A 23,359-nucleotide genomic window follows, 5' to 3' on the forward strand; every position below is an offset into this window, starting at 1 on the left:
CCAGTCTCTCTGTGGTTAGCCCCCCTCCTCCGGTAGCTTCTGTAACATAATTGCCTCGCTCGAAACAAACATGAATTGTTTTCGGAATTCAGTTGATCCATCTGAATCTTATAGGTATCTTACATTGCTGTGCTCAAGATTATAATTTTATCAGAAGGTAATAATATCTGTTTTAAAACTCTCTTTTTTACTACCTCTCCCCCTGGACAATTTCTCATTTGGTACGTTCCTCATTAAAGCGCTTCCTCGTTTTACCTTCATCCACCGATCATATGTGCTAACGTGTGTATCTGGTCAGACTGGAGATGTTCTTTGTGGAAAGGACTTCTACTGACGTTCTGGGAAGAGAGAAGCAATGCAACAAAACGAAACGAAACGCTCGGCTAGAAGGATCGTTTCCCAAGTCTGTGATGCATCTTATCCTAAAATTTAAGAATACATGGAGCAGCGGTAATGTGTATTAGATATAAAATGTTTACCTACAGTTTGACGTTGCAAAGGTGAAAGTTACGGGCCAGAGTGACAACATATAGTGCAGAACTCAATTAAAACAAATCGGAATACTGATGTCTTTATGCATATATATATTATTATATATGTATATGTTGGTTGCTTGTAGTTGGAACAGAAGGACTTGGATTGGTAACTATCCTGAACTGCATTAAGCGAGCACTGATAACTGATGGTTGGATTTAAAACGAAGATGAGCCAATTCGGTACACGAAGAGCCACATAATCTTCAAAAATCATTGCATATGTCCAGTTCCTTCCTGATATTGATTTTTTTGTTTTTAAACATTCCATGTAGATTTATATTTTCCAAGTGCATCCTTTTGAAAAGCAAAGGAATTTTTACTTATGAGGAAAGAAAACGTGCAAAAACAAGACAAATATATAAATCACCGGGTGAGATTTTAATCCACATCTTTAAAACACACTTAAGCAGCACCTGCAACCACCGCGTTGAGATCTAATAACAGTTATGATACTCAGTAGGTAAAAAAAATTGTTAATATACTCCACTAACAGCCATGTTTTAATCCCTGCTCAAGTTAAAATTTATTATCACGTATACATAGTACAATGAAATTCTTACTTTCACGTCTCCTGAGAGTAGTGACATTGATAGAATGGAGACATAAAGAAAAGTCATATACAGAATGCAACATACAGGTTATATATATGTTTTTATAATGCAAACACACAGTGTATATATACATTTTTATAAGTATTTATTATTATGACTGGCTTTTTTTTTACAGTATTCATTGTGATTGACTGTTCAGGATACATTACCTCTTGTTTATAGAAATTCTCCAAGTCTACTAATGTGAGTGGTTGTGGACCGGGAGATCTGAGGAGTGATAAAAGTGACTTGCAGGATTGCCTGGGGTCTTTGAGGTAGCATGTATTACATATCTACTGAACAGAAAACATCTGAATGCAGGTAATATTCTGAGCCACCAGCCTCACTTTCTGCAGTGTTTCACTTCACAGTCTACGCCAGGATGTTATGCAGGAAATCAGGTCAATCCTGTTGTCTCACAGGTAGATGGGCTTATTTGGTTAACTTACAGCTCCTAAGAGGCCAGGCTGCTAAAAGTATTTGTACCCTGCGACAAACTGGCTCCTTGTCCAGATCCAGGTCCATCCATATAGCAATTTATGGGAATGTTGTATCAAATATGTGAACCACCTGATACCTTATTCTGAATTTCTTAGATGGAAAACTTAACTACAAAATGCAAAGTTTAAACAAACAGTATGACTTTATTAATACCTGCCAAGTTTAGGATTAGGCAACGGCCTCCACGACCCAGATCTGGGTGTGGTTGAAAAGGTAAGTAAACAAAGTGAATAAAGCAAATATAAAGAATTCTGACGTGTAACAACTGGAGTGTGCATCATCGTTTGCTTTGTTTCTTTACAGATGATTTGCTGTTCATTCTGTATTTGTGATGCACTGTGAAAAATGCTATATACAATAACACAATGTAAAGTTTAGCATGGAATTGGGACCCAAAATATAATGTTGTGTGGATAATCTAATATTATAGGTTATGCATATTTCGTAGAAATATTTTGCTTTGTACTGCAATACCACATGTGTAGCACAGGGACTGGGTTCAAACACCATTACAGTAACGTAATGCAAACTGAACACTTGTTTTTCCTGGCTGTGCTTAAATCTGCAACTATCATTTAAAGGCAGGCCACTTCACATTGCAACTCCACTTAAACTATAGTTCTCACATGCTCCAGCAGAGCTACACAAACATGTGACCTAAAAGACAGAGCTAAAGATTTTAATAACACAGACTGATGGCATCACTGCACTATAGGAGGCTCACATGTCCCGCACAGCCCTGTGCCAAGACTTCGCAGTTAGCACTTCCAGCTGCAGACCCCTGAATGACATTACGTCCAAGGGGTCCGCCTGTGGAGGTCTGCAGCCAAACGTTTCTCAAGTCTTGGACATTGGGCTGAACTGAAAATATGCTATTTGGTTACAATGGCTTTGCTGTCTAGTTTAAACTTGGTCATGGTACACATAAGGGCAACATAATTGAAAATAATAGCCAATACACAGTCTAATTGAACAGACAAAAACTACCTGGCAAATGCTGTATTGAAATAAGATTTCATTTAGTTTCCAGTTTATTTCTAAAAGCTATTTTTCCAAAGAACAATACCTATCGCTCTGATGCATAAACAAAAAAAAATGGGTTTATGGATCACCCAAAGGAAAAAATATACTTCTTGTGTTTAATATAAACTGACTATGTATATTTTTAATGTTTGGATAAAACTGGAGTATTAGAAATGTTGTGAAGGTGCAAGCTTAAAAGAGTGTGTTGTGTCTTGGCCAGGATTAGAATTCAGAACACAGGAGCTGTAAGGCATTATCAATAGTCACTGTGCAGCTCTCACTTTGTATACTTGATCAAAAGAAAATACACAAAGGGTGTGTTACATATGTCTGGCGTCTATAAGGAGTTTAACTTTCAAATAACTAAAATCACAATTACAAATGCAAAATCACAATTACCAATGTGCCATATTATGTTGCTTGCCAATTAACAGGATGTGTCAGCTATTTGATTTATGTGTTTTCAATCTAACTTGAGACAACTAGCAGAGTTCCAAAAAGGCCAAATGTTCAGTACCCAATGTATAAGTACTTCAGTCTTAAAAACTACAAAATTAATGTGTTTATCAAGAGGAACCTTCTCAAAAATAATGACAGCAAACTTGTCAAGACAAAACAGTGTTCACAGGTTAAAATACTGACACTGACAAGACAGCCACTTCACAGGATAGTTAATAAATGCCACAAACATGCAGCATAAGAATTTGCCACAGAATTGAATCATCACCTCTATGACCCAGTCTCTGCAAAAAACATGTCATGTTGTGAATGTCACAATGCTATAATTTACAGCATTTGGAAATAGCTTATATCCAAGCCCAGTACACATAGACCAATAACCTGGTGTGAGCAAAATAAACCTGTGCCCTTAAGCTATCATGTAAATATGGTCCGATGCAATATTTTTCTCCACCCTTCCTACATCTGAACAGGTTTCCATTTGTGAAAACCAAAAGAATGTCCTCTACTAATAATATCTGTTAACAACTGTATAAATGTAACACTATGCTGTATGCAACGGCTAAGAAATACGAGGCCATTCTACAGGATCAGGTGCATCCTATGGTACAAATACAGTTCTTTCGAGATGTCCCCCCTATTCCAAGATAATAATGCTCCTATATACACTAGTAAGTAAACTCAAAAATTGTTTTTTGAACACAAGGATGAACTCAAAAGCCTTGCAGGGTCTCCCCAGCCTCCAGATCTGAACATCACTGAACATAGAATGCATGTCCACTCTTTAAAGACCTGGAGGATGTATCTTTAAAGAAAAGATGTACTTCCCAACTAGACAAAGTTCAGGACCCATATGACCACCTTTCAGGACATACTGAAGCTGTTCTGAAGGTGAAGGATGGCCCTTCTCATTATTAGGTACTTGATAAAATATATGATATGGTATTTGTATATTGCTAAGCATTTCCATTATTTTGTCCACTGCTACACTTAACATGAAGATATTATTCAGGTAGCTGGATCTACATTTGCTCTGTTGGAAAATTATAAAATGGACTGAAATTAATGTTGTGGTTCATGTCCTTACCACCCTCAGCATGTACAGCTGGTTTATAAATTCAGCAGGTAGAAATATACTTTTAATTTGCTAAATTTCATATACTTCATTTTCTAGAATTGCTTTTCAAGCTGATAGTGTGTTTTTGAAGTATGTGAGCAAATCCATAGCCCAGACTCCATAAAGAAGGAATTTCAACTCATATAAGGACTCAAATAATGTGTGGTATTAATATTAACTCTCTATCCACCTCATCCTTCTATAAACTTTACATATTGGTTAAAATAGGTACTATGTGTGGTCACTGTACATTAAATAAAAAATGCAAGGAATTAATAATTGCATTGTTTTCTGTACCATTGGCATGAAACACTGACAGTAGTGAAAATGACTGAATTCCACCTGATATTACAAGAAATATACTTTGGGCTTTCAATGTTGAAACCCTGGACTCTGATTCTTTTGTTTGCACTGCAAAACTCATTCAGTGGATTGGTGTAATCTAAATATGACTGCCTGAAGGGAGGGACATGATGCAGCAATGACATGCTATACTGCTGTTTTTAGGCTGATGAGAGGCGTGTGACAATGAAAAGCATGCTTTTTTGTCTCTGTACCGTGATAACACTTTGACATATCCACAAATAAATCAGTGTTTTCTATTTAGCATAACCTGGCATACTGAAACATTTTAGTAAGATCTTTCCCTCTCTCCCTCCCTCCCTGTCTCTCTCCCCCCCTTACAGGACTTGGCTATGTGGAGCAAAGGCTAGATAAGAATGTCACCTTTGAGACTAAACCAAGGAAGTGCCTGCAACAAGGGGAAGAACTAAAAGCCATATCAGTGCATGCAAGTTGCTATTGGGTAGGAATGTTTGTGGTTCCTTTTTACTGAAAAGAGCATGGCGCAACTACTGCTTATATCATTTCACAATGCTCACTTAGAAACAGATGCAGTTTTATTATCCCTTTCAGGTTTTTACATTTTATAGTGATAAGACTTTATAGCAGATCTGTTATAATCAAAGTAAACAAATTGCACATTTGCCTAGTTTGTGTGTCCATCTATTTATTGTTGTAGTTGATGAGGGTATTTTGATATGCTTTTTGTTTGAAAGAAATAAAGATCCACATCCAATAGTGAAAAGTTTGAGATTAAATACAATTTAATATTTTTAAACACTTATAGTCAAAAGGGTGTAAGGGTAAGCAAGCATATTGAATCTAGTTTTAAAGATGGCAAAAAAAGCACAATCTTGAACATTAACTAAAAAATATACTGCTAACTTTTAGGTAATATTGTGCAACAGTTATAATTTTGTGGGGTTTTTTTGTAATCTAGTTCTTATTTTTATCTATTTCTATTTCTGCATTATTTTTGTTTGTTTTCATAATAGTAGTACTTTTTATCTTTATGTTTATTTACCATTTTGCTGTTTATCACAAAGACAAAAGACAAGACAAAAAGATCTGGTGGTGGACTTCCAGCATGCCTCTGAGACCAGTCACCATTTAGGGGAGGATGTGCAAAGTGGTGCAAACAAGACTGGTCGACAACACAGTGGTGCAGTACAAGGAGGGCCAGAGCAGACTGGACTTGCTAAGGAGACTCAGGTCTTTTGATGTATGCAGCAAGCTGCTGGAAATGTTCTATCAGTCCATAGTAGCCAGTGTGGTGTTCTACACTATGGTCTCCTGGGAAAGCAACTTTATCTCAAAAGATGCACAATGCCTGAACAAACTTACCCTGGGCTCACTGGAAGATGTTGTAGAAAAGAGGATAGTGGAAAAATTTAATGCCAGTATGAAAAATCCCCTCGAGGAGGCTCTCTCTTGAAGCACTTTTAGCCACAGGCTCATACCAGCACAGTGTGCTAAGGAGCACCTCGAAGGGCCTTTTCTTCCCACTGCTATCAGGTAATTCAATGCCTCCTCCTGACCCGCTCTTCTAGTTTGTTTTGAAATATATGCATAATATACATTTTTATATTTTTATCTGTTGATTGATTGCTTAGTTTTATTATTTGTCCTGTGAGTCTGAATCTTTGTTTTTTTATGTTTCTGCTGCTGTATGCATCTGAATTTCCTCATGGAATAAGTAAAGTTTGTGGACTTCCCCAATACAGGCAGACACAAGTTCAGCGCACACGTTTTTATTTCAGTGCTTTTTCCTCACTCCACAGAGCACAGCACAGCACAAAGCACCAAGCACAAAATATAGTCATCTTCTTCTCTTCCTTTCTCTCACCTCCACTTCTCCTCCAGCAAGCTTCGTCCTCTTCCACCCGACTCTGTCTCCCGGAGTAGTGACTGCTGGCTCCTTTTATAAGGCACCCGGAATTGCACCAGGTCCTCGTCGACCTTCTTACGGCAGAACTTACGGATGTGGCGCAAGTGCTATAAACAAGGCCACTGCAAACGTCCAGGCCACCCCCGGCAAGCCAGGGGGGCTGCCCTGTAATATCCAGAGGGAGATACTGTCCTGGATAAGCTCTCTCCCTCTGTCCATACTTTGTCAAGACATCCCAGCTGGGTAAGGGCCCCAGCTGTCCGCCACATGGTTTATTTAATCTAATGTAATTTAATCAAGTCAACAAGCACCAGTATTTTGTGGGCTGATGACTTGACTGTTACTAATGACACATTACGCTTACTACCACATGATGCCCGGAAGCAAAGCAGAGTGATGTCATCACAGGAAGAGTACTTAAGATGGTGACATGCTACTCCTGGTGTCCAAGATTTGGATTCATTATGAAAAAAAATTATGGAATTTCTCAGTGCTTTTGACAGTTTAGAGGATATTAAATTCTGCCGTGAAATAAGACTCTGATTCTGGTTTGGCCATTGCCGTCTGGTTCATTTTGATTTTCATTACCCATTTTGACTTTCATCTTCTGGTCACAAACACATCTGCCAGTTTTAAATGGCACACCACCAACTAACTACATACATGTATAATTACTATGATAAATGATATAGTAAAGGGTGATGCAATGTTTAGCAGTCCTTGAAACTTGGTTTGGTTCCTAGTCAAGATGCCTTCTGTGTAGAGTGTGCAAGTTCCTGTAGGGACTCTAGTTTCCTCCCATAGCCCAAAGACATTGTGTGAGAACAAATGGCATTTCTATATTACCCTGGTATAGGTGGGTGTGACTGTGCCCATGAGTTTACCCTGTGATTAATATGTGTTTGATTTACAGTTGGTTCCTACTTTGCATATTTTGCTGCTGCCATACAATTTGACTGCCCAGGACCCTGAACTGGAAGACGTGGGCTCAGAAGAAGAAAGGTTGAATAGATGGGTGAAAAATAATATATGAATACTCTAAAAAGTTCATACAATATGTAATTTCACATGCAAGGATTACTTTATATGGCAACAAGTCAGAACATAAACAAGTCCGGAAGACAAATATTGAGCTGCTGGGTCACCAGAACTTGCATATATTAACCATGTTTGCATCTTGTGAACAAATTAAAACCTATCAAAGCAATAATGCCTGTACACTAGTACTGTGAGTGCTGTGCAGATTGGAAGAAGAATCTCATCATTTTTCCCAGTTGATACTGGGATTTGTCGGTGTGTTCTTGCTCCTACTGTGTTCAGTGCTTGCATGGACTAGGTTTTGGGAAAGGTTGTGGGGTCCAGCAGCTGTGGGGCATCTGTTGGTGAAGAAAGATTAATTTTGACTTTACTGACAATGCTGTGATCTTCACTGAGTCAATGGGGGCTTTGATCGGGGCTCTAAAGAGATGAGCGAGGAGTCTGAGTGTCTGGGCTTGTGAGTGTCCTGGATAAACACCAAGATACAGGCCTTTAATATGCCTCTTAGGCACAGCCATCAGCAGTGTCTGTCTGCAGAGAGAGTGTCAGCCTTGTTGAGTGGTTTACTTAACTCGGCAGTGACATTCACATCTCTGGTGACTCTTCCTATGAAGTCAGTAGACGGATTGGGAGAGCATGGGGGGTCATGATGTTGCTGGAAAGGGATATCTATGCAAAAGGATGAAGGTCCAAGCCTTTAGAGTCTTGGTGCTTCCTGTCTTGCTATATATGGTTGCAAGACGTGGATGCTATCTAGTGACCTGAGACGAAGACTGGAATCCTTCATAACTGCATCTCTTTGGAGAATCCTTGGGGATTGACTTTGTGTCGAATGAGCGGTTGCTCATGGAGTCCTGAGTGAGGCAAATTACCTGCATTGTTAGGGAGCGTCACTTACGACACAACAGCCATGTCGCGAGAGTCCCCTAGGATAGTCCGGCTCGCTGGATCCTCATTGTTGAGCACCCGAGTTGCTGGACCAGGCCAAGAGGACGCCCACATAACACCTGGCTGCAGCAGATAGAGGGTCATTTCCAGAGGGTGGGAGTGGACCGCATGTCTGCTTGGGGAGTTGCCAACTAGGACCCTGAGCTGTTTCGTCGTGTGGTGGGTGCGGCAATGCGCTGTACCAATACATTCTCCTGACCTGACCTGAAAGCAATACTTACTTGCTCTGAATTTAGTGTTTTGGCTCAGTCACTCTAACATACCTTCTGTGTTGTAAAAATGTTCAGGATCTTGCTGTAAATAGGACTTGTACTTCATAAACAGTAAACACTGAATTGGGCTCCTTCTTCAGAAAACCAGCTATGTCTGTCAGACAAAAGTGTTCATTGTGATCATTGAAAAACCCATATACCTGGGACACACTGTACTTCTTGATATTTTTAATATTTTCTGAACACATTGTCAACAGATTAAAACACATTTACTTTAACTACTTATAACAAAATAAACATGCATGAATAAAAATATCAACCACATATGCATGTTGGCATGTGAAGGGACTAACCATGTGGCAAAGCTGTAAATAATAATTTATTACTACTGACTACTGACATCAATTTATTCATCAAAGTCAATTCAAGAAAAAGGGAAATAATAAACCAACATATTGTATATCTGAAAGATCAGTTCTAAAAGAGAAATGCATCCTAAAAATGAATGTGAAAGATGCTCAGAGAAACCCTTACCTTGATATGTACATTGGGCCACTCAGTTTATTTTTATTTGTTCTAATCTGGGCAGTTTAGGGTCACAGCAGCAGGGAAATACAATGTGATGGAACACTGACTGACACACACTCTGATCAGTTTATTCACCGGCTCAATGAAGTCAGTTTTAAAACCACTATATGTATCTTTCCTCAGGGCACTCAGAATATTCCTCTCATATCCCACTGATGTGTCTCTTCCTGAATTGGCAACTCTAAACCTTCCCGTATGATTTATGAAGCATACATGTGTATGCTCTGTGGTGGACAGGTGCCCAATCCAGAGCTGATTCCAACCTTACTCCCAGTTGCTGCTAGCATAAGCACATACTGACCCAGACTTGGATTAAGTGGACACCGAAAATGGATACTTGTTTTTATTGGTATTAAATTATGGATAAAATTGACAAACTATAAAGGTACGCTGTAACTGGACCACCTTTAAATTACCATGAAATTTTTAGACAGGAAAGGTAAGTGACCAACAAAAATAAGGAAACTGAAAATTGTACCTCAGTTGACAAGGCAGCAACATATTTACTTTGAATTAAATGAAATGATCTCCACACCCTTACCAGGCCAGGAGACCAGTATAAATGATTGTCAGGAAGGAAGGTGTGACATTCATCCTTCTGGCCAGGAGGCATGCATGAGGAGGCACTATGGCAGCAGGTGCACCGGAAATGACATCCCAGCAACCATGGATGGGAATCCCTGACCTAGCTGGGAAGCCAGAGTAGTGGATGGACAACCTGGGTGGAGAGAAGGTTATCAGCTTCTTTGCTGTTTGGGATGCAAGAAGAAGTATGGGATAGTGGTAGAGTGCCTTGTGGCAAGCCTCTATATGGATGCCTGCAGAGCAGCATGGGAGCTGTGGTCCCATAGGGCTTCCCTGCAGGGTTCTAAGGGGGCCACCAGGGGGAGATATTATAAATGCCCTGTTCTAGTGGGGTCCTGCCTGACCTGGATGTGCTTCCTAGAGGTTAGGATTTGGGCACCGCAAATATTTCTGGGTCTGGTTTATATAGGGAGCCCCCAACTTTTTAAAGTCACAGTTGGGAGTGAAGAAGAAGAAAAAAGAGTATACTGTATTGGGAAAGAAGACTATGTAAAGGTTCTCTGTTTAATAAAAAGGTCGGTTTGAACCCTGGACTGTTTCCTGTGTACTTGTACCAAGAGGCTCAGTTACACAACCTAATGGCCACAATATATAAAATGAAAGCTCCTAACAATGCCAGTAAAATACAATATGTTTTTTTCATTACCTGAGGGCAAATGTATCAGATGTGCCTTTTCACCAGTTTACAAAGTGGTCCTCTACAAATGCAATCATACTGTGCTTGACATTTTGGTAACATTGACATGTCTACTTACTTTTAAATTACGTATCTAGTTATTTAAAACAATAAAGGAATATAAGTGAAATAAAGTTTTATAGTTAAAAGGCATAATTTTGCGAAAGAGGGATTAAATTATTCAGCTGCTACGCAGCTTTGAAAATTGTTATTCACTACATCCATCCATCCATTTTCCAACCCGCTGAATCCGAACACAGGGTCATGGGGGTCTGCTGGAGCCAATCCCAGCCAACACAGGGCACAAGGCAGGAACCAATCCTAGGCAGGGTGCCAACCCACCGCAGGACACAACACAAACACACCAAGCACACACTAGGGCCAATTTAGAATTGCCAATCCACCTAACCTGCATGTCTTTGGACTGTGGGAGGAAACCGGAGCGCCCGGAGGAAACCCACGCAGACACGGGGAGAACATGCAAACTCCACGCAGGGAGGACCCGGGAAGTGAACCCAATTCACTACATTAGATTAAAATATTATTTCTCAGTACTACTTTAAAGGTTTTTGAGAAAAGAAAATTGGTGTGAGGTTTAGAAATAATATTGAATTAGAAATACTACCAGTTTCCTGTAGTCCAACAGATCATTATTAATGTGCAGAATAACAGAAGAAAATGTATGTAATTTTGAAAAAGGCAAATGCATTCCAAGAAAATATCTATAATTATCATCACTGTAGAAAACACATGGTTACCACTCTAGATATAAAGATTAAATAATATTTTTCAAAAAAGGAATCTCTGCAGATGAGATACAAGTGGTTTCAGAACATTAAAACAGAAAATAAAACACTACAGAGCGGCCACCATCTTAAAATTCCAACGACATATCTCTGAAGTCACTGACACTTTTACCCATTTGTTTTACTAAAAAAAAAAAACATTTAAAGGTACAGCGTTATTTCAGGGTTGTGGAAGGGTCAGATCCTATCCTGTTGTCATTAAGGGGAACACACCCAGTCCATTACAGGGCTCAATATGCACAAATCCATACTAACATCGGACCAATCTGGAAGTCAAACTTTTAAACTGAATTTAATATCAGTGGTTTTGTGAAGCATAAGGTTATTTTTCCAACAGTAACATTAGACATGGAGCAACGAAACCAATATTGGTGATATTATATCAGTTGTGCAGAAAAATCCTGGCCATAAATAATGAAACTTTAATAATTAAAGTTATTTAGCAAATTAAGAATCATCGTCTTTTTTCTGTGGAATCTGCTCAGTGGTGACATAACCAACTACTGTTGTTAACCTGGGGCCATTGGATAACATATAAGCCATGTTATCTCAATGAGCTAAATAAGATCTCAACCTAACTCTGCAGATGGGGCAGTTCTATGCTGCAGTGGCACACAATCCATGTGTACTCTATCTACAATGTCAAGATGACCCTCCTCCTGACAGCAACTCTTTTGGTATGCCTGTTACACTCACCTCTCCAGAGATCAAATCTGAGTATTATGTTTCAGCCAGGATTCTTCCCCAAGCTGAGTTTCAAACTCTTGTTTAATGTCTGTTTTGTTCAATTTTGATTCTTTTGTCTGTGTTAATATTGTTATATACTCTGTATCTATGTAACCTTTGTTATGGGCCTCATCTCATGTTTTGTGGGTAGTTACCAAAGAGGTGGGACCACCTGCCCATCACCACCAAGGACTAGTGTTTTCCCACAGTTCGTGGTAGAATTTTTTAATGCATTAGTGAGCCTGTAAATGTGTCTTTGCTTATGCTTGTTGCGTTTTTTAAATTTTTGAACTTCTGCAATGTTTTTGATTTTGTCTTAGATTACTAATTTGGAACTTGTTTTCTTCGTGGTTTCTCTTTTTGCCTTTATGTGCTTCACAGAGCTTCCTGTTATTTCAGAGCACTTTTTTTTTAATAATAAATCTTTTATTTTTGGCACTGCCCATTACATTAGCAGCAAACCTGAAGCCTTCTAATTATGAAAGTCTATATCATTTCTATGAGTTAGAACTCTGCAGATGGCACAGCTTCTGAGATGCAACACCATGTTTGTGTGTGCAATACCAGGCTGGCTCTCACTCCTCCTGGCCGAGAGGCCAGAATAATGGCTCCTGCACATGCCTGGAATAGTACATCTTCTACACCCACCACGTGAATTAGATTCACAACACCATTTGTCTCTGCTGAGGACTGTTTTACATATAGAAAAACAAAAAGGAAAAGAGAATTAAAAAAAAAATCATAAAGTGTAAATATCAAAATGCATAAATACAATATTCCAAAATTAAAAAATAAACAAATAACAAACATTCAAAACAAAGAATTAATACTGAGAACTAAAAGAAATTAACAGAACTGGGAAAAGAACCAGAATAAATTAAGCCAAAGATCCAAATTCCATAAAAGCAAATCTGAAAATGCTAAGCAGAGAGCAAAAAAACTACAAAAAAGCTAAACTAAATGATGAGAAGGCTGGTAAGTTTTCAAGAAGAAAAATAAATGTCACAGTGAACATCTATATTACTAAACGACAGTTAACTTATGCATGGCGGACGCACCGAAGCGCATGCGCACTGCGGTGCGGCGCCCCAGAGTCAAACGCAGCGGCTTCCCAGAGTCAGTAGGTGGCGCCAAACAACACAACGGCGCCCCAGAGTCAAACGCAGTGGCTTCCCAGAGTCAGTAGGTGGCATCCAAACAACACAACCTGTAAACTACACTTGCTCTACTCCACTGTGCCAGGAGGCTCCCACAATGCGCTTCACACACACCAGAAGCAAAGACATCACGGCTCCACAATGAAAGAGCTCAACTAACGGAAATACAAAACGAGCCCACCCACAACGCGCTTTTCGACACAGCACAGGCAAAGGAGGCACGTATCCAAATGGAAGGAGCTCAACGATTAGTAATACAAACACGAGCCCGTATGGCTATGACCTGTAAACGAGCCCGTATGGATAAAAACAAAGGCGCCCACACAAAGAAACCGCTTTAGATCAAATAGGGTTATTGAATTAAATGGAAACTTTACCATACCTACGACCTGTGAACTAAATCTGAGGTAAAGCGTGCACGCCAGGTTGTACAGCCGCCCAGACGCGACCGCTCACTCCACCGTATATACGACGACACAGCCATAAAAAAACAAAAATGAGACTATGAAGAAAAACAATAACAGAAGCGCGTTGAAATGAACTGTCCCAGGACGCACCCACCCTCCATGATATACGTACTGCGCCGTGGCGCATGCCCCAGAGTCAAACGCAGCGGCTTTCCAGAGTCAGTAGGTGGCGCCCAAAGAACACAACCTGTACACTACACTTGCTCTAATCCACTGTGCCAGCAGTCGGTGTCAGCAAAGGCAATGGAATCACGTCTCCACAAAACGAAACCGCTTTAGTACAGATATGCTTATTTAATTAAATAACATTTCCCCAGACGCACCCACCCTTCATGATATGTCATCCATCCAAATATCGGACGGAACACAAACTGATTGCCATTCTTGGATTTACGATTCTCTAGAGAATCGCGGGCTTATTTGTATTCAGAGAAACTAATGTCACTGCAAAGATGCAGTGGCTGAAGAAAATTTATATCATCCCCAGTTTCTGAAGTGAATCAATGCAGTACTTGGGGCATGATACAAAATCAGGTGTCTCACCCTAATGATGATGTTCAAGCATCAAAAGCAATAATATAATTAATTATAAGCAGTGAGAGATACCACGTGGGAATCGGTATGCCAGACGGAACAGAACTTGGTTCCTTACGCAGCAGGGATGCCCATAATATAGAAGGATCGGGATCGGGGAAGACATTCAATGCTTACTGTAGTCCTGTGCAGCAGCCCTGTCCGGTTCCAGGGGAACCTCCAGGGGGATCAGAGGACATACACAAGCCCTACTTTTCAGGACTTTCGATTGACCGGGAAGTGCTGCCTTTGGGGTGTGCTCTAATCCCGGAAGTACTCCCAGGTCTGGGATAAAAGAGGAAGCCCAACCTCAGCCAGGGAGTCAGAGTCAGGAGAGGAGAAGGACAACACTTCCCTGGGAACATTTTACGGTGCATTGGCAGTGTCATATTGGGTTGTATGGAAGGAAGGAGTTATTGAATGTATTTCCATTAATAAACAGTGTTTGTTTTTACACCGGACTGTTTTGTGTGGTTTTGTCTGGGGTATTTGAGGCCTGTTGCACCTCCTACTGGTCACAAAGCCAAAAAGGTAAAATAGTTAAAAATAATTTAACAAAAAAGAACTTAAAGAGGTTAATTAAGAACACCATCCATCCATCCATTCATCCATTTGGTCACGGGGGTCTGCCGGAGCCAATCCCAGCCAACACAGGGCACAAGGCAATTAACCAAAATGAAGTTAAAACATAACATCTTAGAAAACACAGAGAAAACAAAACACAAAAGAAGCAAAAACCAAAACTCCACAGTGAGACTTACATCTAACTATATCGGGTGATTGCTCATTGCAGCAAGCAAGGTAAATTAACTGTACATTACTAAATTTATGTGTCATTAAAACACTATCTGTATACTAAAATGCTAATTTCATGTGGAGTTTGTGTTATTTCAGTGCCGAGTTTTCCTACTTACATTTAATCAGTGTTGAAGATATCATATTACTAGCTGTCTCCCACGGCTCCGCCCACATAGAAGTGAAACAGGACGACGGCCCTGCCTGGCTCCCTACTCCTGACATCACGCTTCCTCCTCCCCTCGGCCCACAGCCTCTGTCGAGGATTAGCACGAATATATCACTCCTGCAAGCAAACTATGATTCTTAGCACAATGAGAGAAGTTGCAAAATCAACAGGAATTTTCAAGCAGATTCTAGAAAAACGCACAATCTAAATCCATTAAGTTGTTCTCTCGTTCGTTAGCTAAGTGGAGGTAAGGTACACGCACTGTGGCTGCCGCGTGAGTGAAACTATGATACTTGATAGAGATACTTGATGAGAGAGGTTGCAAAATCAACCGGAATGTTCAAGCAAATTATAGAAAAAACCTGATCTAAATCATTAAGTAGTTCTCTCGTGAAAAGCAGACAGACAGACAGACATTGGATTTTATATATAAAGAGATTAGCAATGTGGAGCAGCCGAAAGAAGAAGAAGAATAAGATTACATGAAACCATGCAAAAATGAATCAGAATTTGAATTGCATTAACATTATTAAATTAATTAATAAAATAAAAATAAGCTGCAAAGAGTGCTCTTGACATCCACACTCCATCTGCCTGTGCAATATCTCTTACAATACATGTAATTGTGAAGCAAGGTTGGCACAAGAACTACTTAAGTAGTGGCGGGTAGGGTTTGGGAGTTACTGGATTTTCATGAGGGGAGGTCAATGCATAGTTACAGTACAAACAGAGCCGACATTATTGTTGGTTCACAATAAATATGGCTGAGAGTGCATAAATAACAGATTTCAGCAAATGTCGCAGGTTCACAATGCAACAAGCGAAAAACAGGTTGTATCAATCAAACACGTGCAAGGTGGCACTGTTAGTTTTGGTTTTTATTTGCTTTTCAATATTTGTTGTGAGCTTATTTGTAACTTTATTTCCTCAATTGAATGAGTTTCTAACTGGCACAAAAACTGTTTCTTGTGTTGCATTTTGAGCTGCCATATTTTTGTCGTTGAGTGAAACCTGACTGCAGCTATTGTGATACTGAAGAGATTTTGCACCAAGAAACTCTCACCACTTTTACAGAAGTAGTATATGAATATACAGTATCAGAAATGTATCAATAGCTGTTTTTAATAGGAAACACCAACACATGGGGTGAATGACTGATTAATTTGAAATCTGGTATATTTTGAAATGTACAAAAGGGTTGATTTAATTGTAACATTTAAAGTCTTTAACTCCATAACTCTAAAGACTGGGCAATAAAATCTGAACAAAAGGAGAGACAAAAATAGAAGAATTATACATATCGTCTTGATAAATTAAAATACATAATACACGGCCATGAATACACCCGGACTTGCTAAACCAGAAGACACTTCCGGGTTCCCTTCGTTTCCCGCTAGTCCCCATCTGATGACGTCACTACCATCTATTTGCCACCATGGCTCCTTCCCAGCATTCCATGTCCACTTCCATTCCCACCCCATAAATTGTCTGACTGTTACTTGATTGTTGTCGATTGTCATATATGCAAACTGACCGTGAATTTACTGAACTGTGTTACAGTATATGGGGTCGGAAACCCCAAACCTTTATCATTTCTTGTGTGCTTCTGTTACACTGTATAGAAGAAAAAAAGACCCCAATTAATAATCCCATCTGTTACGCTTTGACAGCTGGCTCCTGCCTGCAGCCATCAACTGCCTCCTTTTGTAACAAACCTCACAAGTCTGTGTCTACATTGTACCGCAGCATTTATTTTTACTATTTTTTTTTTAAAGACTACTTCCTGTACCTCCCATGATTTGTTTTAAAATTTTCTCTTTACCAGGAAACTCCTAAGTCCTTAATTGATAAACACCCAATCTCACCTTCCAGAATTTAAAATTTGCTGCGTATAAAAACATTGGTAAATAAAAATTATAATTATGACTAAATAGATCATTACAATGCAACACATTCAGTTACCTGAAAAAGCCACTTAGCTGGGGAAAAGTAAATAATAACTGTGTTTAACGGGTTTAAGCGATCGTGGGCAGCTTTTCTGAGCCTCATGTATGCATTACAAACTGTATAAAGTGTGTCCAGTTCTACTTTCTTTTTCACATCATTTTGTACACACAAAGAATCCCGTTTTTGTGAGGGGCTTTGTTTTCAAGTGAAACTTTTTTTTTAAGGCTTCGGTGTTCACTCACCAGCACACTTTGTAGACACCTTACCAAGATAAAAAGAGAAAAATATTAAAAATAATGTAGCAAAGTATAGTGCCAGCACACGTTGCTCCTAAGGACTTAAGCTCCTTTTCATGGATGATTTTACGGTTCGCTATCCTAACAAGGACTTGCTCACCCAGCTGTCACTACTAGATTAAAGACAAGACGGCTGTGCAGATGCTTCCCTTTTATAGGGCACGTCTACACAGGACTGTGATACATACATAACAGTTGCCAGGGTACCACTCTGATTTTTACCTGTGCTGTTTTTTGTTCTTGATGTTCCAGCCATTGCCACAATAATAAAAGTATAAAAATATATGTAGAAACATACACGTAGCACCCAGAATAGAGTGGTGGCTCTGAGGCTAAGGGTCTGCACTGGTATCAGGAAGGTTGCCGGTTCAAATTCCTCTTAGTGCCAAAGGGGATTCCACTCTGCTGGGCTCTTGAGCAAGGCCCTTAACCTCCAACATCGCTGTACAATGGCTGATCCTGTGCTCTGACTCCAAGGTGTATGTGAAAACTAACTAATTCCTAATACAAGAAATTGTATAAGATAAAATAAAAAACAAAAAAAAATAGTTAACCTAAGTTCAAAACATATTTGAATATTTATTTTTTCCTAATTTGAATATTAAATTATTTTCTGTATCAGAAAAGTCTTAAACAGAATGTCTATTGTGAGCCGAAGCTGAAGGGTAGTTGAGTCACACAGAAGGTTAATGATTGAAAACACAAAAAGTCTGATTTAGCATAAACTGCCCTAATTGAGAGCGTTAATAAGATATGTAATAATTTACTTCTTAAGATGAAAGTATAAAATAAACTACAATATTTGAAATACAGTATTGCAATGTGTGCTTCAGTTTAAATGTTTAAAGTTTAAATATTCCTGATTGTAATAGGAATGTGTCACTTTTCACATTCTCATTTAGGTCCATAGAGATTTAGATCCCTAATAAAGGATCAAAAATAAAAAATATTGTTGCTTTTGTAATCACTGTTTTTGAAATAGTCTAAAACAATACCCCACATTTTTATATTGGAAATTTGTTATTGGTAACCTTCTGGCAGAGGCTCTTAGAGGGCTAGGACCACCAGTAAAGAATCCATCCATCCATCCATTCAGCCATTATCCAACCCGCTATATCCTAACTACAGGGTCACGTGGATCTGCTGGCGCCAATCCCAGCCAACACAGGGTGCAAGGCAGGAAACAAACCCTGGGCAGAGTGCCACCCCACCGCAGCAGTAAAGAATCAAATATCAAAATTATTACAATGTTCATGATCACCCACCTCAAAATAGCAATAAAAAAAATCACACTCCACATGTGTATATTACAATTATAATATTTTAAACATTTTGTGAAAATAAGTAATTTTGACCCCTTGCATCTCACTAATGAGTGAACGCCTAAGAGTTGACTGATATGGCATGCACAACACCAAGTCCTTCTGATCATTTTTACTGAACACACCCATCACAAGTATGTAATTTCTTGAATAAAATTTTCCTTTACTTTTTTATCTATATGGCTGCTCCTGTTAGGGGTCACCACAGCGAATCATCTTGTTCCATATCTTCCAGTCCTCTATATCTTGCTCTGTCACATCCACCACCTGCATATCCTCTCTCACCACATCCATAAATCTCCTCTTAGGCCTTCCTTTTTTCCTCTTTCCTGGTAGCTCTATCTTTAACATCCTTCTCCCAATATACCCAGCATCTCTCCTCTGCACATGTCCAAACCAACGCAATCTCAACTCTCACCAACCGTCCAACCTGAGCCGAACCTCTAATGTACTCATTTCTAATCCTGTCCATCCTTGCACGCCCAACGCAAATCTTAGCATCTTTAACTCTACCACCTCCAGCTCTGTCTCCTGCTTTCTGGTCAGTGCCACTGTCTCCAACCCATATAACATAGCTGGTCTCACTACCATCCTGTAGACGTTCCCTTTAACTCTCACTGATAACTATCTGTCACAAATTACTCCTGACACTCTTTTCCACCCATTCCACCCTAGCTGCACTCTCTTTTTCACCTCTCTTCTACAATCCCCATTACTTTGTACTGATGCTCCCAAGTATTTAAACTCATCCATCCAACTTCCTGAATAAAATAAGGTCCAAAAATGGGCTAAAATGACAGCTTTTAAGTCTAAAAATAGGGGGTAACTCCAAAAAAATCTGACATCTTGCTTAACTAGACATCAAGACGAGTATAACGTATGTGGTGGATTTCTTGTAACAGTGAGTCAGAAGGTGCCAGATGAAAAATCTGTAATGATTTCAAAGCATATATAAGTAATTGTTATGAACGCAAAAGTAAGCCACTATCAGAATGACTTCGAAAGTAAATTGAAAGTTTTAGACTGGCCTTTTCAAAGTCAAAACCTAAACGCAATAAAGATGCTATGGCTGATCCTAAAACAAGCAGTTCTTTTTCAAAAACCTACCAGTGTTTCTAAGTTAAAGAAGTTCTGTAAGAAAGAGTCCGCTAAAATTTCTTCACAGCAAGGCCCAAAGTCTGACACTGAATTACAGGAAGCATTGAGCGTTTAGTCATTGCAGCTAAATGTGATGCACCCAATTTTTTTTTTTTCACACAGTGCCAGTTGGAATTGGAAAATTTCTTTAATTTAATAAATGACGTAAGAAAAAAAATGTTTGTTCATTCTGTTGTCCTTTATGTCATTTTTGTGTTCATTCTGTTGTCCTTTATGTCATTTTTGATTTTGGCTGAAGGTGTGAAAACCTTTAGTGTAAAATGTAATAAAAGGAAGCAAATACTTCTTCATGGACATGTACCTAAAATATTATGTTTACTAACCCCTCTGTGTTTCACAATGACTTATTTTCCATATGAAGTTTCTTTTAATCGAGGTAAGTACCACTTCATGTACACCCGTTTGCCTGTGGATGTACTCTGTGGTTGATCCAGAAGGCACTGGGCCCAAAATATTTCTGAAGGGTTATAATATCTGTTAATAAAAGGACAGCAGATGATTTTTATATTCATAGCATTATCTTGAACCATTTGCTAGTGGCTATACAGATATTCAGAAGTTTCAAATTTAGAGCAATTCAGTAATCCTACTCCACTAATAATTTTACACCTTTTAACACAAAACTGTCGTCTATATTTAGAAATAATAAATTAAATTATTTCAACAAGTAATTAATAATTTCTTTGAAGATGCTAGGTTGATAAATTCTCAGAACAGTTTTGAGTATATACAGTGAATAATGTCCAGAGCTCATCAGTAGTGTTTGCTAAACAACTGTGTCATGACTGACTGACTTATCAGCATTTTGTTTTCATAAAGTGGGAAAGCACAGGGCTGAGATTCATATGCAGACTGCACTTCCTGGCAGCTTGAATCAACCAGTTCTCAAGAGTACTTCTGTCTGTGCTGCTCTGCCCTTATATACCTGTACGACACAGGTTTCACAACAATTTAGTAAATATTCACTGAAGTTCTATTATCAAGACCCTTATAGCTATTTCAGAAGCTCAAAGTGTTACTCTTAAATAACACTCCACTTTACACAACCCAGTCTGTATGTGATGGTGCCTCCACTCTCAAATCTAAAACTTCTGTTTAATACATTTAAAAGCTGTTACTCTTACCTCAAATATGTTCTTTTCCTCATTGATTCATTGACCTCGTGTCCTTAGGTGAATTGTAATATAATTAAATGCTTCAAAAGCACTTTGTAAGAGTACTCGCTATGAATTGGTGCCCCTTTATTTTGCGACCACAAGGAGGAGCTAGAGAGCCCCATACCCAAGAGACAGGAAAATAGCAAACATTTTTAGAATAAAATATAAGGTATTTATTCCTCCGAAGCACTTTCCACAATCACCTCTCCAAATATAAGCTACAATTATACAGAACTCAAACAATAAACTATTCATTCTTCCTCCTTAATACCTACTGCAGAGTGTTGCCCGCTGCCTCCCGACTCTGACTTGATGATATGAGGTAGTGGGTTCCTTTTATGTTGGACCTGGAAATGCTTCTGGTCTTACGCCGGGTTTTCCTGGAAGCATTTTCTGGCCATACAAAAAGTAAGAAGGTCCTCCCCCAACAGCACCCTCTATCATTACCCACAGACCTTGACAGGGGTGCCCTTCCAGACTCCAATTTCCAAGGACTCCTGCAGGAGTCCCAATTGGGTTACTGTATGAGAACCACTGCCACCCAGTGTATGGGGGATGGAACCAATCCTGATCTTCGATGCTCCTCAGTCTGTCTCTTAAGACATTCTAGCCGGTTAAAAATTAATTTCAATGTCCTGCTGGCCAGACCATGTGCATTACTGTACTGGCCTCCAGTCTGGTTAATGAAAATCTTCCATCCTGGGCGGAATGCCGTTCTCCTCCTACAATATATAAAATTGACTTTCTCCAGCCTGTTGTGATAAAATTATGATGAAAAACTTTCCTGTGTAGTCATCACTTGTCATCATTGCAGAAATGACATAGGAGAGTAGAACACATTATCATTTTAACTGAGCTTTTCAAAGCACTAAAATAATTCATCCTCCTCTCTTGAAACATATGTTCCATGAATCAATGGAAAACCTATTTTTAAACAATCCACTTTCGGATGAATAGTGCATGATTCCAAATCCCTAATTGTAATTTATTTTTTTATAGTTTATAAGTGAAATCTTAAAAAAATATTTCCTTTCCTTCAAACTTAAAATGTTATTCTTTAATTTAGTAAAAGGGCAAAATACATTTAAAAATACAAAGCAACGCGGGACTCTCTTACTACTTCATTCCATTTAAGAAAAATATTATCAAGGGTTAGTTTAAGCATCAGTGACTCTTTTTTGAACTTTTATATTTCTTAATACATTTTGTTGTACACTATATTAATATTAAAATTACTAATGTTAATATTATTACTATTAATATTATTATCAAGTTGTAGACTGTATTATAAATTAATTGACACATAAACATTTACACCTTTATAATGTAAAATATTAATTTCTGTACAGAAAAAAAGGCTGTATAACTATTTATTTTTTTGGAAGGCCCTCTCTCAGCTAATAGGTATAATAATAGCTATAGGATTTAGGTAATTAATAAAATTTACTGAGAAACGGTCCTATTCATAGAAATCCTATTGGTTTCACACTTGTCCAAATCAATCAGCATAGCAAAAACATCTATCTTGCTTAAGAATGCAACAACAAATATAAAATCAGTTTAGTGTATAGCAATAAATATGGAATCAAACTGAAATGTTACCATAAGCGGCCTCTTTCAGGCATGCTACACTACTTCAAATTTTTTTAAAAATCAATTATTTTTTCCACACTCAAATGCAGATGCATACAGAGTTAATAATTGTCAACTAATATAAAAACAGCGTAGAGAAGGGAAATAGACAGAGCTCAGAGGGAAACCTCAAATTATGTTTCTGACACAAAAATTCCAGTAGGACAACAATTTTCTCATGTCCATGCTATCTACTGAATAGATACTCCCTTCCCAGGCTAGACTGGGAAGCTTATTCAGGCCGAGAATCCCAAGTCCACAGGCACAGTCTCAAAAAACCAACAAGCACCATTTTGTCTTGAATTTTTTTATGAATGAGGAGACAGTAGATTCAGCTTTTACACATACATTTCACTCTTAAAATATTAGTCCCAAGACAACATCTGATAAAGTGTGGAACACCACTTCAAAAATGTAAACACTTCATAAATAAATAAACCATGTAGTTCTATAATATTTATATCAAAACAAATGTGCAAAAAGCACTGAACCACAAAAAGTAGTTGTCAGTGGAATCCACAGTGCATAGATTATGTTTGCAGTTTCAACTGTGAGTCTGGAATCTACACAGCCACTGTCAGTGTTTGGATGGTAAAGCTGAATACTCTTTCACAAAATTTGAAGTGTTGGTCAAAAATGACCACTTTGAAT

General features: G+C 38.7%; 1 protein-coding gene and 1 long non-coding RNA gene across 6 annotated transcripts in view; one reads left to right on the plus strand and one right to left on the minus strand.

The window, feature by feature from the left end:
* The window catches only part of psd3l (pleckstrin and Sec7 domain containing 3, like), a 649,947-nt gene that overhangs the window by 498,978 nt on the left and 127,610 nt on the right, over positions 1-23,359 (minus strand). The gene's annotated exons all lie outside the window — the stretch shown is intronic.
* Positions 267-6,284, plus strand: LOC114654696 (uncharacterized). Its single transcript, XR_003716752.2, has 3 exons — positions 267-450; positions 4,913-5,031; positions 5,615-6,284. It is a non-coding gene; the product is annotated as an uncharacterized LOC114654696 (long non-coding RNA).

This window comes from Erpetoichthys calabaricus, chromosome 7 (genome assembly GCF_900747795.2).
Source record: "Erpetoichthys calabaricus chromosome 7, fErpCal1.3, whole genome shotgun sequence".
Taxonomy (NCBI): domain Eukaryota; kingdom Metazoa; phylum Chordata; class Cladistia; order Polypteriformes; family Polypteridae; genus Erpetoichthys; species Erpetoichthys calabaricus.